This window comes from Protopterus annectens, chromosome 9.part0 (assembly GCF_019279795.1).
Source record: "Protopterus annectens isolate FY-2018-M chromosome 9.part0, PAN1.0, whole genome shotgun sequence".
Taxonomy (NCBI): domain Eukaryota; kingdom Metazoa; phylum Chordata; order Ceratodontiformes; family Protopteridae; genus Protopterus; species Protopterus annectens.
The window spans coordinates 792,225,958-792,242,338 of record NC_056743.1 but is presented as its reverse complement, the minus strand read 5'-3'; positions in this window follow the sequence as shown (position 1 = coordinate 792,242,338).

Here is a 16,381-nt window from a genome sequence, read left to right as displayed (position 1 = left end):
TTTCCTAAGCACCCTGGAGAATATTAGGGTCCAACCTAACACACTCATACTGGGCGACTTCAACTACCCCTCCATTAACTGGGAAAACTACTCGTGTACCAATACACATGCCCAAAGTTTCCTGGATTTCATTAATTCCAATGCCCTGGACCATCTCGTTCTTACCCCCACTAGAGGTATCAACGTCCTTCACCTGGTCATTGCAAACATGGGCAACCATTGCTCTACACCAATAGTCCACTCCTCCCTGGTTAGATATGACCACAAACTAATCATCTTGGAAATCCATGTCCCTCCCACCCCCGCAAAGGTAACCACCATGAAAAACTTCTCCAAAGCTAACTTTGGGCTCCTAAAAACAGAGGTGGCTAACTTCACAGCACCAATGCAAATGGAGAATAGTTGCATGACCACTGAATCCTACACCAATGCACTGTACGAACACGTACACAATTGCATGGATCTCGCCATACCAAATAGGATCTAGACACTATCCTCAAAAAGGAAGCCAATCTCGTGGTCCCCTGCCCTAAAACTCTACAACAGAAGAAGGAAACTGATGCGGAATAAGGAAGTCACAAGACTGGAAAAACTCCCTTATCAGCCTCAACAAAAAGTTGAGATCCCTCATCAAATCCTCTTTAATGCTAGCTATGAAAACAGAATCACAGCAGATAGTGAAGACAACCACAAGGCCTTCTATAGTTATGTAAAAAATCTCCATGGCAATACACATTTGCTCTGCCAATATACTGGCCGACAGATTCAGTGCAAACTTTACCCCCTCTTCCTCCCCAAAGGACCAATCCCAATACCAGTAGATTGCCAGGCACCCAGTATTACTGCTGCACAGGTTAAACAGCACTGTCCAAGGCCAAGGATACAGCTTCTATGGGACCTGACAATATCCCTGGCTGTGTTCTACATGAACTACAGAGTGAACTGGCACCTCACCTGTGTGCACTGTTCAATCACAGCCTCACCTCAGGCTTTGTCCCTACCGAATGGCGCACTGCTATAGTCATCCCTCTCTACAAAGGAGGAGTGACTACAGACCCTGGGAACTATCGCCCCATTAGCTTGACAAGTCTGATATGCAAAGCTATGGAACATATCATCATGGACCTAATAAACAAGGATATAGGTAATCTCCAAACTCTGGATCCCACAGTTTGGTTTTGTGAAGGGTAGATCATGCCTGCTTAACTTGGTTGACTTCTTTGAACAGTCACCAGAGCTGTGGATGAAGGCAAGGTGGTTCATACAGCCTACGGTGATCTGGCCAAGGCCTTTAATACCATTACCCATTCAGGAATAATAGAAAAACTCATTAAGCTAGGCATCAACCCCTATATCACTAGGTGGGTTGCAAACTGGCTCTCAGAACCCACAGTGTGAAAGTAGCTGACTCCAAGTCAGACTGCTGACCTGTCACGAGTGAAGTTCCACAGGGATCAGTCCTGGGTTGCCTCATGTTTGGTATCTACTTCTCAGAAGTCCAGTCCAACACGAAGGGACTCTGGCTAACAAAGTTGCAGACAATTGCAAGTTGGGAGCCATTATCAACTCCCCAAGTGATGTTGACCATCCTACAGAAAGGCCTCACTGAGACCAACGACTGGTGTCAGAACCATGGCCTTAAGCTCAATGCCAAAAAATGTGTCCTCATCCCCTTTGGGAAAAACATAGTTCCCATGAATTACCACATCAATGGTTGTTCACTGAACACAGAAGGCGTTATAAGATATCTGGGAACACAGGTTGACAGCAACCTCTCTTTTGACCACCACATTGCTACTATGGTCAAAGTCCTTCTATGTGGCACATCTCATTACTAAGGGTTTTGCATCCAGGAAGAAAGAGGTCATTGTCTCCCTCTACTCTTCCCTCATTAGGCCATTCATCGAGTACGATGCCCAGTTTAGCATGTACCTCACTAGACATCTGCAACTGGAGAGGCCCCAAAAGTATCTCACAAAGAGGATCCTAAGCCTTAAACACTTATCCTTTGTGGACAGACTAAAAAAAACTCCAAATATTCTCTCTCTCATATCTCCTATGTAAAGGCAATCTCTGCTTGACTTACAAGGTCATGTCTGACCCAGCTCTGTTAGAAATGCTACATCTAAAGAAATCCCAATTCTTCCGCACCAGACTCTCCAGAGACCTCAACCTCGTTACCACAATCAACAGAATGTGCTGGAAGGACAGGTTCATAACCCAGAGACTGCCCATGCAATGGAATAGACTTCTCATACATGTCAAACAGAGCACCTCACTGGCCCTCTTCAGGAGAAATCTTGATGAGTGGATAGGAAATAGAAAACTGTCCCTGGGGATCACTCCAGTGGCTCTACTCGATAGAGGCACTGGGAACTATGGTCTGGTATCACGATGCCAGGGTAATCCTATGGGCTAGGCTTGTAAAAGCTCCAGGGCCATTAGCCTAGTACACACCTATGAACCAAAGCTGTGCCCTCTGACATCAGTCAGTATAGATCAGACCAACTTGGAAGGCTTGCCATCCTGTTGTAGCATATGCCTCCAGAGTCAATAGAGCAAGACTGAATTTCTTGGCATGCTTTACTCTGTTAGACTGACGTTCAAAGTTTATGGCACTGAGCGTGTGTAATCCCTGCCTGAACTCCATAATACCACAAAAACAAAAAAACTAGTCAAAGCTGAATAGAAAACAACGCAACACTGGAATAGCATAATTCCACTTTAATTGCCACTTTCGTATAACAACTTCTTTGGAACCATGTAATGATACAAATAAAAAAACTCTAAATAGTACAAACAAACACCAGTTGATTTTAATTATGTAAAACAGAGCCCAATTGCTAAAAACCTTTTAAATGTGTTCTCACAACCAAACTTCGCAATGTAACACAGGAAAATTTAAGTAATAAAAACTAATAACATACATAGCAAATCAAAAGCATCATTAAATATATACCACAAGATCTTTTAAAAAAATGTAATATTGATGGCATCATTTAAACCAAGCTTCTGATTAGCCTGCAATTTTATTTGTCATCTAGCCTCCCTTTGGGCTAAAGATTTTTATAATTCCCACCACGAATGTCATGTTCACAATGTTCCAAAATAGAAAACAAAAATTTATTAAAACCTATACATTCTGAGCTATGCTTGTAAAATGCTTTATTTTTTTTCTTTCTTCCTTATATTATAAATATGTTCCTTCATTCTAGCGTTTAAGCTTCTGGTGGTCATCCCGATATAAAAAGCTGAACATTTGTCACAGACTGCAATGTAAACCACCCCACACTCCTGTGTTACATTGCAAAGTTTGGTTGTGAGAACACATTTAAAAGATTTTTAGCAATTGGGCTCTGTTTTACATAATTAATCAATTGGTGTTTGTACTATTTATAGAGTTCTTTATTTGTATCATCATGTGGTTCTGAAGACGTTGTTATACGAAAGCGGCAATTAAAGTGGAATTACGCTATTCCGGTGTTGCGTTGTTTTCTATTCAGCTTTGAGTAGTTTTTTGTTTTTGTGATTTTTTGTTCATGGTTATTGGCACTTGTTTTTCGCTGAACCCTATAATACTCAAATGGAAAAAGTAGCTTGGTAGGTTTGAAGACCTGGGGTAGGGTGGAAGTGAGTGGTGCTTAAGTCAACCTCTCACTGCAAGGTAATAGCTATAGATAAACAGCATTAGCTTGGTACAGCCAATATGATAGTTACCTAGTGTGCTGTTTGTGTGGAAGCACACTTGACTTAGCAGTGCCTTCCATGATAACACAGGTGTTAATGTCAGGCACAAGGCAGGCTGTCACTACACAAGGAATAAATGGTTCATGATTGATTCTCACCCTCTACGGATGAAGTGCACCACCATAGGGCAAGGAGAGCAAATGGTCAGCAAGCAGTGTGAAAGTAAAAAAATAAATATAAGTAAATTACACACGCGCATAGATAGATATATAGATATATATATATATATATATATATATATATATATATATATATATATATATATATATATATATATATATATATATTAGAGCTAGCAATTACATATGGTTATGAATTGCAATTCTCATCCTTGATGCATCTCCGTACTAGTCGAAGTAAATTGCTGACCCACTTTCAGTTGCATATCACTTGGATTTACTGACCAGTACCTCAAAAGAAGACTGAATTGTGACTCAACACTAGCTGCAAGGTGCAAAGTGATGGCTCTGTCATTACCACTGTAATGACTTGTGTAGGATCATTGGTCTGGGAACTGGAGGAGACAGGCCGGGAGTACTGGGAGTTCACTTTTACTGAGAGTGCGCCATGTGGGGAAGCCCAAAAGTGTGGCCCTCAGTACAGGGTTATGAGACTGTGATGACTTCATCTCTAAAGAGTCCTTGTATGCTATTAACTTTTTCTGAGCACTGCAAGTCTGTAAAAGTATATATCTGCCCAGGTCTGGCACAGAGGGGATAGTGTGACTCTGGCTACTGAACAGGAAAGGGCTTGTGGGAATAATCAGAAACTCCTAACCCCCTGCAGAGTGATGGTTAAATAGTGATACTGTTACTTGTACCTCTTCTATGTCCTCTGACACTAGGAACAGTTACTGCTGTGTTCTTAAATGCCACTTTCTAGTTGCCTGCCCCTTATGTTAATTTGACCATGTATCTCCTTTCCTCTCTGCTCTTACTGGCTGGTGTGAGTGAGCACAAATTATCATTTTGTGCAATCACTCCCCTTCAACTATTTAAATTTATTGGACATCCTACTGCATTCCATAGTACCAGAATATAAAAGTGACCACCCCCTTTCACTCTATCTTGTTGTTTTAAAAATAGTGACTCTCCACTAAAACTAACTGTTTAGACAAGTAAAACTTAGTCTTTCACATCTAAATCCTCTAGTGTACACTGCAGTGTTTAGGATTAGCCATTTTTTCATTTCACCTTTAAGCATCTATTTCAACACCACCAGTTACTGGAGAGCTTCACAGTCTGCCAGTCAGTAGCCATCTTGGGATTAGTGCTTCTGTTTTCTCCTGGTGAGAGGAGGAGTGCAGTCACATTATTTCCTGGAAACTGCTGATCACCAGAAAGCTTAAATGCTTTATAGGTGACAGCTTGGAATCTGTGCTTATATTCTGATCCTGGCAGCAGCGGCCTTAAGTCAGCTGGTGCCCTAGGCAAAAGGGCTCCACGGCACCCCCCCCACACCACCCAGGTGCCCCCATCCTGGTCTACCTACACCAAATAAATACTGGAAAAGCTCCCCTTCTACAGTGGCGCCCTAGGTGAAGCTCATTCTTTATTTTGCAGTAAGTACGACTTGATTTCTTCCTAACTTCAGAATATCTGTCTAAATACTTCATCCTTGCATTTTCAGGGTCTGCCTATTAGTTTCCCCTCATGTGTTTGGCAGTGCTCCGTACAGACTTGGACACCCTAAGTGACATTTTTCCTGTAAAAGGAATATATAGGGAAACTGCTCCAGTACTTAATAATAATGACCATCCCTCCTGGCATGTCTAAAGGTCAGTTCCCTGTGCTTTCTCCTATTAACCTGGTGAACTTGGGCACTCTGAGGGAGTGTAGCAACTGCCTCGTGTACACAGACAACCCTCTCTTCTTACCTCCCAACACCCACACTTGAGAGATGCACTTGTATATCCAAAGTGGAAGCCGTGCACTCTCAAGCCAAGACCGGAATAGCTGGTCAAGAGGAAAAGGCAAACATCTGCACCATACCACATGCAGCACATAAACCCTCCAGAACACCCACCATCACAGCTCTCACATAAAAACACAAACCACACACCCAGGTTCGTGGAGGCTTTCAATAGAAATCTACCCAGCAGAGACCTCCAAGGAAGAAATGCGCTCTACCACCACAACACTGCACAAACCGCAGGGCACATAGCTCACCTACACAGTGTGCCCCTCCAACCTAAGGCAAAACAGCTTGACCAATACACTAATCATAGGTGACTTGATAGTGAGGCACACTGATGTCCCACTCAGTAGGTTGAATAAGGAGAAGGTAACAGTCCACTATCAGGTGCCAGAATCTGACACAACCCACGCACTCGGGTCACTCCACAACAAGTACAAATTTGACTCACTGTCCATGTGGGTGTGAATGACCTGAGATGCACCTCCCTGGATGACATGAAAATAGACATGGAGGAGCTCTCGGATTATTTGGCCCAGGCAAGTATGACCTTAGCTCTGAGCAGCATCCTACCATCGCCCAGAATGATACAAGCAAAAAATTATTGATTTCAACAATTGGCTAAGTTTCTGATGTCATTCTAAGGGGGATCCAGTATCTGTCTGCTTGGGATGACATGATTGACAGACATTTATGCTTTGCCAGAGATGGCCTGCATTTGTCACCCCTGGGGTTTTGGATACTGGCTTGCCACCCCTATAGTGCCTTTTTAGGCGATGTTCCAAAGACAAAATTACCACCGTAACAGCTATAAATGCAATCTGAGGGTCATACTGCTCCATGCTAGAAGTCTAAATCTCAAGATGTGCTTGCTCAAAGCACTCCTCAAAATGGAGAACAGTGACATTTGTGCTGTAACGGAGACCTGGTTTAAAGCAGCAGAAAGCATCCCTGCACTACCAGGCTATAACTCATTACACACCTTTTGGTCCCAGAACATGGACTGAAGCTCCAAAGGTAATGTCTTCATATTCATAAAGGATATGCACACTTCCAGAGTAGTAGCCCAGCATAACGCATCTGAAATCCTTCGGGTACAACAAACATTGGGTAAGACAGCAATTCAGATCGTAGCCTGCTATAGGTCCCCAACCATGTCCCAAGACTCTCACTCCATTATGTCCTTCAAGGATGCATCTGCAGTCCTTACAAATGGGTTGTCCTGTCGTCAGGCAGCCCTTCGGTCGGCCGGATTCCAAAGTCTGGGTCTGGCCTCGGCTGGTGTCGCACTTCACCCGACGTCATAGCTGCAGTTATTCGGGTATAAAGGCATCAGCCGACGCCATTTTCCTCAGTCTTTCTTGCCGAGTGGCGCCCGAAGCAGAAGCTGTTCGCAAGTGCCGGTCGGTCAGAACCAGAGATTACTACTGAATACTTCTACTACTACCAAAGACTTCTAAAAAGCTAAGTACCCCGTTGGGGACTCTTTCTTGCCTCAGCCGATGTCAGAAAAAGTGAATAACTCTTTAAATTGTGGGAAACAAATACCTCATAAAGATTTCCACTCTTACTGCTTACCTTGCTTAGGCCCAGACCACAACGTAGCAGCTTGTCTAGCTTGTGCTTCTTTCAACCGACGAACGCTTGGACGTCGGTCGAGTTTTTCGGCTCCGCTTTTGCTTACATTATGCCATCGGATACTCCGACTACGCAAATTTCTAAAAAACGCAAGGAAAAGGACCGACACTCGCGGTCCACGGTTTCGGCCGAAACCGCGGTTAAGCCAACCGCGAGTGTCTCGGTTTCAGCTGAAACCGAGTCCACGGTTCTTCCTTCGGCCGAAAGCTTGCCACTTACTGAGGCCTCATCCAGCTTGGCTGAATCTGCTACTGAAATCCCACCTGCTTCTGCAGGTTCACAGGATTTATCAGATACTATCCCTTTGGATATTTCTACCCCTGCACGTGGAGCTGCTAGGCCTCCTGCATCCATGTCGATTAAGGCCTTTGCCAGGGCTAAAGCAGCAAAAACTACCAAAACTGTGCCTGCTAAGACCCCCTCTCACAGGCCCAGTTCTAGTTCACAAATGCTTAGTCTAGCAGAGGATCTCATTTCTTTGATCCGGCGATCCCAAACACATCCAGACAGGGCCTCTCACCCACCTCCAGAGAAGAGGAGTAGAGTAGAGCCCCCTGAGCCAGTTTCTTCAGATGGCTCCTCTGATGAATCAGATAATTCAGACCCTCCAGAGGCACCTTTTTCTCCTTATGAGGACTCTGATGCAGAAGAGTCCATTCCTTCTGCCTCTCCGCCTGAGGAATTTTCTTTTGGGGTAACCTTGCATGCTATGAGGGAACAATTTCAATGGCAGGGCCAGGATTTCTCAGACTCTAGGAAAAGGCTTAGAACCTTTATGCATTTGCCACAGCATAGGCCTTTAGCCATTCCTTCAGTACTTACTGTTGTGGATGATGCTTTTAATGATGCTTGTACTGCTCCTGATTCTCTTCCTCCGGCCCCTGCTAAGCCCGATAGGTACTACAGGGTTCCGGACACACATTATCATTTGTATAAGGCCCCTTTTGCAGATCCCGAAACTATCTCCCAGGGACCCAAGGCTGTAGCAGCTACCTCTACCAAAAACCCCCTCCCCTCTGAAAGGGAATCTAGGGCCTTAGAGAGATGGGGTAAAAAAGTTTACACTTCTGCTACTCTTTCAGCTAGGGCCTTGAACTGTCAATTCCACATGATCCAGTATCAAGAATTTGTTAGACCAGTTAACTAAAAAGCTGTCCTCGGATGAACCATTAGACAAAAAATCTGTTCAGGAAATGGTACATAACATTCAGCAGGTCAGTAACCATTCCTTAAAATGCGGCTATGATGCACTGGAGGCTTCCTTTAGATCAGCCATGACTGGCACAGTGATCAGAAGACATGCATGGCTAAAAGAGCAGGCCTTACCAGATCATGTTAAATCAAAGCTACTGGATGCTCCCATGGACAAGATCAATTTGTTTGGCTCTCCTGCACAACAGGTGCTGAAGAAGATGGAAGAGAAGGCAAAATCTGTCCAAACAGTGAAAGATTTCTTACAGGTCCAACCTCCAAGGTTTAGCAGGAATTGGCCCTCCAAGAATTGGTCCTTTCCAGACACCTCCAAAGCTCAGAGAGGCAGGAATAGGCGCTCAAGAGGCAGGGGTCAATCCAGAGGTGCTTACAGGGGACGTCAGTGGCAGGCTAACAACCAGCGAGGTACAGCCACAGATACAGCCACCACCACGACTACAGGACAATCCTAGTGACTTGGCTCTAGCACCGCCTACCAGGGAACAACTAAAAGCAACCTTAGGCGGAAAACTAGCCTTATTTTCAGTAAACTGGCATTACATCACAGGAGACAAGTGGATTTTGCAGACAATAGACCAAGGTTACAGGTTTCACTTCCATACTCTACCAAGGAAGAGAGGAATGCCAAACCTACCTCCAAATCAAGCAGAAGCTCTAATGCAAATAACTCACTTACTAAGGATGGGAGCTGTAGAAAAGGTACCATCTATGGAGCAAGGACAAGGATTTTACTCCAGGCTCTTCCTGGTACCAAGAAAAGAAAACCAATGGAGACCTATTCTCGACCTGTCCGCTTTAAACACATACCTCATTGTCCCAAAATTCAAAATGCTGACCCTACAGCAGCTTCTTCCCATGTTGGGCAAGGAGTCTTGGCTGGTAACTCTAGATCTCAAGGAGGCATACCTGCACATCCCCATATGACCAAATTGCAGAAGATACCTCAGATTTCTTGCATGATCAGAGCATTATCAATTCTCAGCATTGCCCTTTGGCTTATCTACTGCGCCCAGAGTGTTCACGAAATGCCTGGCATCAGTAATTGCTCATTGCAGGCTTCAGGGAATTCCGACTGCCTGTTACAAGCGGACAACAAAAACAAACTAGCAGAAGACTTAAAAAGGGTCATTTATCTACTGCAAGCCCTGGGATACACAGTCAATATAAAAAAGTCAAGGCTGATACCATCCCAAAGGATAACCTTTTTGGGTGCGGAGCTGGACACATCACAACAAATGGCATTTCTAACGGTAGAAAAACAGGAGCAACTCCCTCTCTACTTCTTGGCATTAACAAAGTAGAACCAGCTAACAGCAAGAAAAGTCCTGCAAGCCCTGGATTACATGGCATCCTGCATAATTTTGATTCCACATGCCAGACTGCATATGAGAAAGTTACAGTGGTACCTAAGGAATTTATGGTCTCAGCACAAGCACAGCCTAGAAACCCAAATTCCAATAATCCCATGCCTGAAGCAAGAATTCAAATGGTGGGCTCAGGCCTGTCAATCAAACAAAGGACTGCCCTTCCACAGCACTCAACCAAGCCAGACCATCACAACGGATGCCTCCGACCTCGGTTGGGGGGGCTCACATGCTGGACAAGTGCATACAAGGCTTATGGACTCAAGACCAGCTGCACCTACACATAAATCAAAAGGAAATGCTGGCAGTAAAACTGGCAATTCAGACATTCAGACCATTTCTTCGACAAGGTCAACTGTTGATAAGGACAGACAACACCACAGTTATGTGGTACATCAACAAGCAGGGAGGCACACATTTGTACCCTCTATGCCGGATGGCAATGGAACTCTGGAATGTGGCCCTGAGCCTCAGCATTCAGTTACAAGCAATTTTTGTGCCAGGAAAAGAAAACATACTAGCAGACATACTAAGCAGAACTACCACGGATGCCCACGAATGGATGCTGCATCCGGACATATTCAAAACCATTACCAGAAAATGGGGACTACCAGAAATAGACTTATTTGCATCCCCACGCAATCGCCAACTGAAGAAATTCTGCACAAGGACGTACCACCCACTTGCTTGGAAAGTGGACTCCTATCTTTCAGTTGGAAAAACCTGACAGCATATGCATTCCCACCACTTCCTTTGATGCACAAGGTACTTTTGAAGATCAAAGAAGACCGTCCAAGGATCATCCTGATAGCTCCAGACTGGCCAAGGCAACATTGGTACCCATTACTGAGGAGCATGTCTCTGGAACAAATATGGCCTCTACCACTGGTTCCCTTACTGTTAACACAGAACAACTACAACACCCTGCATCCAAACCTGAAAACTCTGCAGCTGACTGCCTGGAACATTGCATAAGACCAAATAACCCAAGTTTATCCCAAAGGGTTAAAGACATTATCTTGGAGGCTCGCAGACCCTCAACAAGAAAAAATTATTCAGCAAAATGGAAAAGATATCACATTTGGAGTACTGCAAAAGGAGAAAATGTGTCACTGGTAAACATAGCCAACATCCTGGAATACTTGGCAGAGCTCTTCCACAACGGCCTGTCCTATTCTTCCATTAAGATTCATGCATCAGCTATTTCAGCAGAATACAACTTGGATCCTCCAGTCTTCTCACATCCTCTGCTCAGGCAGTTTCTGAGAGGAATTAAAAATGTAAAGCCACCTAGGAAGCCACCATTGCCAGCATGGGACTTGAACTTTGTGCTAGAAAAGTTGACACTCCCTCCTTTCGAACCAGCAGCAACAGCAGAATTACAATACTTATCATGGAAAACTGCTTTCCTGCTTGCAATCACTTCAGCAAGAAGGGTATCTGAGCTACAGGCATTAATGGCAGTACAGCCCTTCCTGATCTTCCATCAAGATAGTGTCCATGAGAACAAATCCTACTTTTATGCCAAAGGTGGTCTCCAGGGTATCTTTAAACCAAGCTATCCACCTACCTACATTCTTCCCCAACCCACAGGACAGGGGAGAAAGACTGTTGCATACCTTGGATGTACATAGACAATTACGTTACTACCTGGACAGGACCAAGGGCAATAGAAAAACTGACCAGCTACTGGTAGCATATGCAACAGGAATGGAAGGAAAAGCAATTTCAAAACAGACAATCTCTAAGTGGATAGGAAATTGCATTAGATTCTGTTACGCCTATCATGGGAAGAAAACTCCAGAAAACATCAGGCCTCACTCTACAAGGGCTACAGCCACTACCACAGCTTTTCTACGAGGAGTGGCTACAAAAGACATTTTAGAGGCTGCTACTTGGAGCTCCGTGCATACATTTGCCAAGCATTATAATTTACCTTTATACTCCAGATCCCGAGCAGGTTTTGCCACTGCTGTTTTGCAAGGGATCTTAACTACACCATAATCTTATTTCTCCTCCTCCCCCAGTTTGGCTATGGTATTCTACCCATTTGTAAGGACTGCAGATGCATCCTTGAAGGACATAGTACAGTTTTGTACCTACCATAAATGTAGATGTCCGATAGGCATGCATCTGCAGTCAGGATTACCCACCCTCCTTCCCCTCTGTGGTACTCCTAGGGTATTTGCCCATCTTGTAGCTAGCTGGGGGAATCTATTATGGTGTATTTGTTTGTATATATGTACATACATGCTTATTTTTTGTTTGCTCTCTACTATTTGGAACCATTTGCATTTATCCAAATTTAGCCTTCCTAGAGGGCACCTGGCATTTGGGGCAAGAAACACTGAGGAAAATGGCGTCGGCTGATGCCTTTATACCCGAATAACTGCAGCTATGATGTCTGGTGAAGTGCGACACCAGCCGAGGCCAGACCCAGACTTTGGAATCCGGCCGACCGAAGGGCTGCCTGACGACAGAACAACCCATTTGTAAGGACTGCAGATGCATGCCTATCGGACATCTACATTTATGGTAGGTACAAAACTGTACTTTCCTTAGCACCCTGGAAACTATTAGGGTCCAACCCCACACCCTCATATTAGGTGACTTCAACTACCCCTCCATCAACTAGGAAAACTACTCCTGCACCAATACACTGGCCCAACGCTTCCTGGAATTCATCAGTTCCAATGCTCTGGACCAGCTCATTCTTACCCCCACTAGAGGAAGCAACATCCTTGACCTGGTTATTACTAACATGGGCATCCAGTGCTGTACACCAATAGTCAATCCCTCCCTGGTTAGATCCGACCACAAACTAATCGCCATGGAAATCCACATCTCACCCCCCCCCCCCCCCGTAAAGTTAACCACCATGAAAAACTTCTCCAAAGCTGACTTTGGGCTCCTAAAAACAGAGGTGGCTAACTTCACGGCACCCATATCAATGGAAAATAGATGCATGACTCCCGAATCATACACCAATGCACTGTATACAGATGCGTACATAAATGCATGGAAGTAGCCACACCCAACAGAACCAAGACGCTCTCCTCCTCTCCTACTGCACAATGGTACCTCCTACACTGAGCCAACAGATATTGACAATATACTGGCAGATAGATTCAGTGCCAAATTTACCCCCCCCCCCCCAAGGACCAATCACAATACCAGCAGATTGCCAGGCACCCAGTGTTACTGCTGCACAGGTTAAAACAGCACTGAACAAGGGCAAGAATACAGCTTCTATGGGAACTGACAATATCCCTGGATGTGTTCTAATATGAACTACAAAGTGAACTGGCACCACACCTGTGTGCCCTATTCAGTCACAGGCTCACCTCAGGTTTTGTCTCTACCAAGTGGCGCACTGCTACAGTCACCCCTCTCCATAAAGGGGGAGCAACTACAGACTCTGGGAATTACCGGCCCATTAACCTGATTAGTCTGATATGTAAGGCTATGGAGCATATCATCATGGAGCTAATTAACAAGAATATAGGGAATCTCCAAACCATGGATCCTACACAGTTTGATTTTCTGAAGGGTAGATCATCCCTGCTCAACCTGGTTGACTTCTTTGAGTCCTTCACCAGGGCTGTGGATGAAGGTAAGGCAGTTCATACAGCCTACTTTGATCTGGCCAAGGTCTTTGATACCATTTCCCACTTGGGAATTACTGAAACTCACCAAATGAGGCATCAACCCCTATATCACTAGGTAGGTTACAAATTGGGTCACAGAACCCACAGTGTGAAAGTAGCAGAGTCCAGGTCAGACTGCTGACCAATCACAAGTGTAGTCCCACACGGATCAGTGCTCAGTCTGCTCCAGTTTGGCATCTACTTCTCAGATGTCCAGGCCAACAGAGGGACTCTGGCTGACAAAGTTCACAGATGACTGCAAGCTAGGAGCCATTATTAAGTCTCCAAGTGATGTAGACATCCTACAGAAAGGTCTCACTGAGACCAATGCCTGGTGTCAAAACCATGGCCTTAGCTTAATGCCAAAAAATGCGTCGTCATCCCCTTTGGGGAAAAACTCAGTTCCCACTAATTGCCACATCAATGGGAGCCCACTGAACACTGAAGGCATTTATAAGAGATCTGGGGACACAGGTTGACAGCAGCCTCTTTCAATCACCACATTGTCAAAGTCCTATGTGACGCACCTCATTACCAAGGGTTTTGCATCCAGGAAGAAAGAGGTCATCATCTCTCTACTCTTGCCTCATTAGGCCAGTCATAGAGTATAATGCTCCATTCTGGCATGTACCTCACTAGACGCATACAACAGCTGGAAAGGCCACAAAAGTACCTCATGAAGAGGATCCTAGGCCTTAAACACATGTCATACATGGACAGACTCAAACAAATCCAGCTATTCTGTGTCTCATCTACTAAGAGGCGATCTCTGCTTGACTTGCAAAGCCATGTCTGACCCAGCTCTGTTAGAAATGCTTCGTCTAAAGAAGTCCCAATCCGTCTGCACCACACACTCCAGAGACCTCCACCTCATTACTACAATCAGCAGAACATGCTGGAGGGACAGATTCATAACCCAGACTGCCCATGCTCTGGAATAGACTTCCCATACATGTCAAAGCACCTCACTGGCCCTCTTCAAGAGAAATCTTGAGTAGATGGGAAATAGAAAGTTCACTCTGGGAATCACTCTAGTGGCTCTAGTGGCTCTACTTGGTAGAGGCACTAGGAACTAGTGTTGGGCTGTACGATGCCAGGGCACTTCTATGGTCTAGGCTTGTAAATGCTCCAGGGCCATTAGCCTAGTACACACCTATGAACAAAAAGAATAAAATTTATATAAAATATCCACAACTGCTATTCAAAGAAGATGTTAAAGCACAAACAACAAATCAGAAATTGCAGCATGGTTCTGTTAGTCTTATGCATTGTGTGCAGTGTTTTATAATTCTGAATCATTAAGATGCTAAGTTAGATTCAGCATACATTGTCACCACCCCAAATACAACCCCTGTCCTTCAAGGCGACTGTCTAAGAAACTGTCTACTATAGAGTCCAAGTAGAAGCAGCACGTCGGACTAGCCTTGTTTGCTTGCTGTCAACTCTGTGCGGTTAATGAGTCCGTCTTATTGGGAACGCTATGTGGCATTCATGCATAATGAGACGAGACTGAACATTTTCTGAATTGCACAGAACTGTTGTCAAGGGTATGCTGTCATATCTTTTTCAAATCTCATGTCTGGATTGTGCATTTTATAGTAGTGAATTAATGTCAAATGTGTTGCTCTGAAACAAAACAAATAAATTCCCAAAACAATCGGCTGAAATAAATTTTTATTTGTACTATACTATCAAGTATAACTTCACTCAAAAATGTCACATGGGTTGCTGTGTTGCAAATAATGACCTAATGCTTAAGGACTTATCAGCTACCAGCACTACTGCCATCCAACCCTTTCTAAATATGAGCAATCTACACTGGGCAGAAAGTTAGGTGTCTAAATAGAGATATGAAAAGTCATCAAGCAAAGGAGAGTAGTAGTGTTAAAATTGAATTCATCCTCCATTCTTGGTGAGTACCTTCATGAGGTGGACCCTGTTTTTCACAAAATCTCACCAAGGTGACACTGATATAGACTATATTTATATAACATATAAACTGATGTTTTCTTGATGCTGCAGTTTCCATGCTTAAAAGCTTTTGCACATTTATCAAGACCAAATGACTTTCTTATATAATCCTGAAAAAGTTTTGACAACTTGCAGTTGTGTGTTCAGTTCCTCATCTGAGCTCTACAGTTTCAAATAGTCAATAAAGAGAAGATGAGAAGTCTGTGCACTTTGTTGTTTTCTAGGAGCCAATTTATAGCCATGGCCTAAGCTGTTAAGTAGACAGCTTAATGGATTAAGTGCAAGGCAGAATAGCAGCAGTGACATTCACCCGGGAATATCCCCATTTGGATTTTTATCCCTGGAATAATAAGTTGTCCATTATCATGGCTTAATTGCAAAGTGGTCTGCCACTGTTTTCTGGTCACTGTAATGTAGTTGATCAGTGTAAGGTGCATCTTCTACATTACTAAGCACTCCTTATCCATGAATGTTGGATATTGTCAAATGCTTTTTTGAAGTCGGTCCATGCCATACTTAAATTATTCCCCTTTTTACAACTCTCCACTATGACATTATTTAACAGCAAATGATCCTTTGTTCCATATGACTTTCTTTTATTGCCCTTTTGTTCCATTGCCATAATTGAGTTTTCTAAATGACTATAAATGGTGTCTGCATCAATTCCGGTGTATAGTTTATACGTTGTTGGAAGGCAAGTTATTGGTCTACATAATTTTAGGGTAGCTTGCAGGTTCCCTCTTAAGTAGGAGCATTGTTTTTCCTTTTGTTAGCCAGGTTGGTGTCCGTTTGGGTGCGCATATAAATAATTCTTACTCATGGCTAAATCTTCATGCGAAGATGTTAATAGTTTTAACCAGAAGTTAGGTACTGCATCTGGACCTGGGG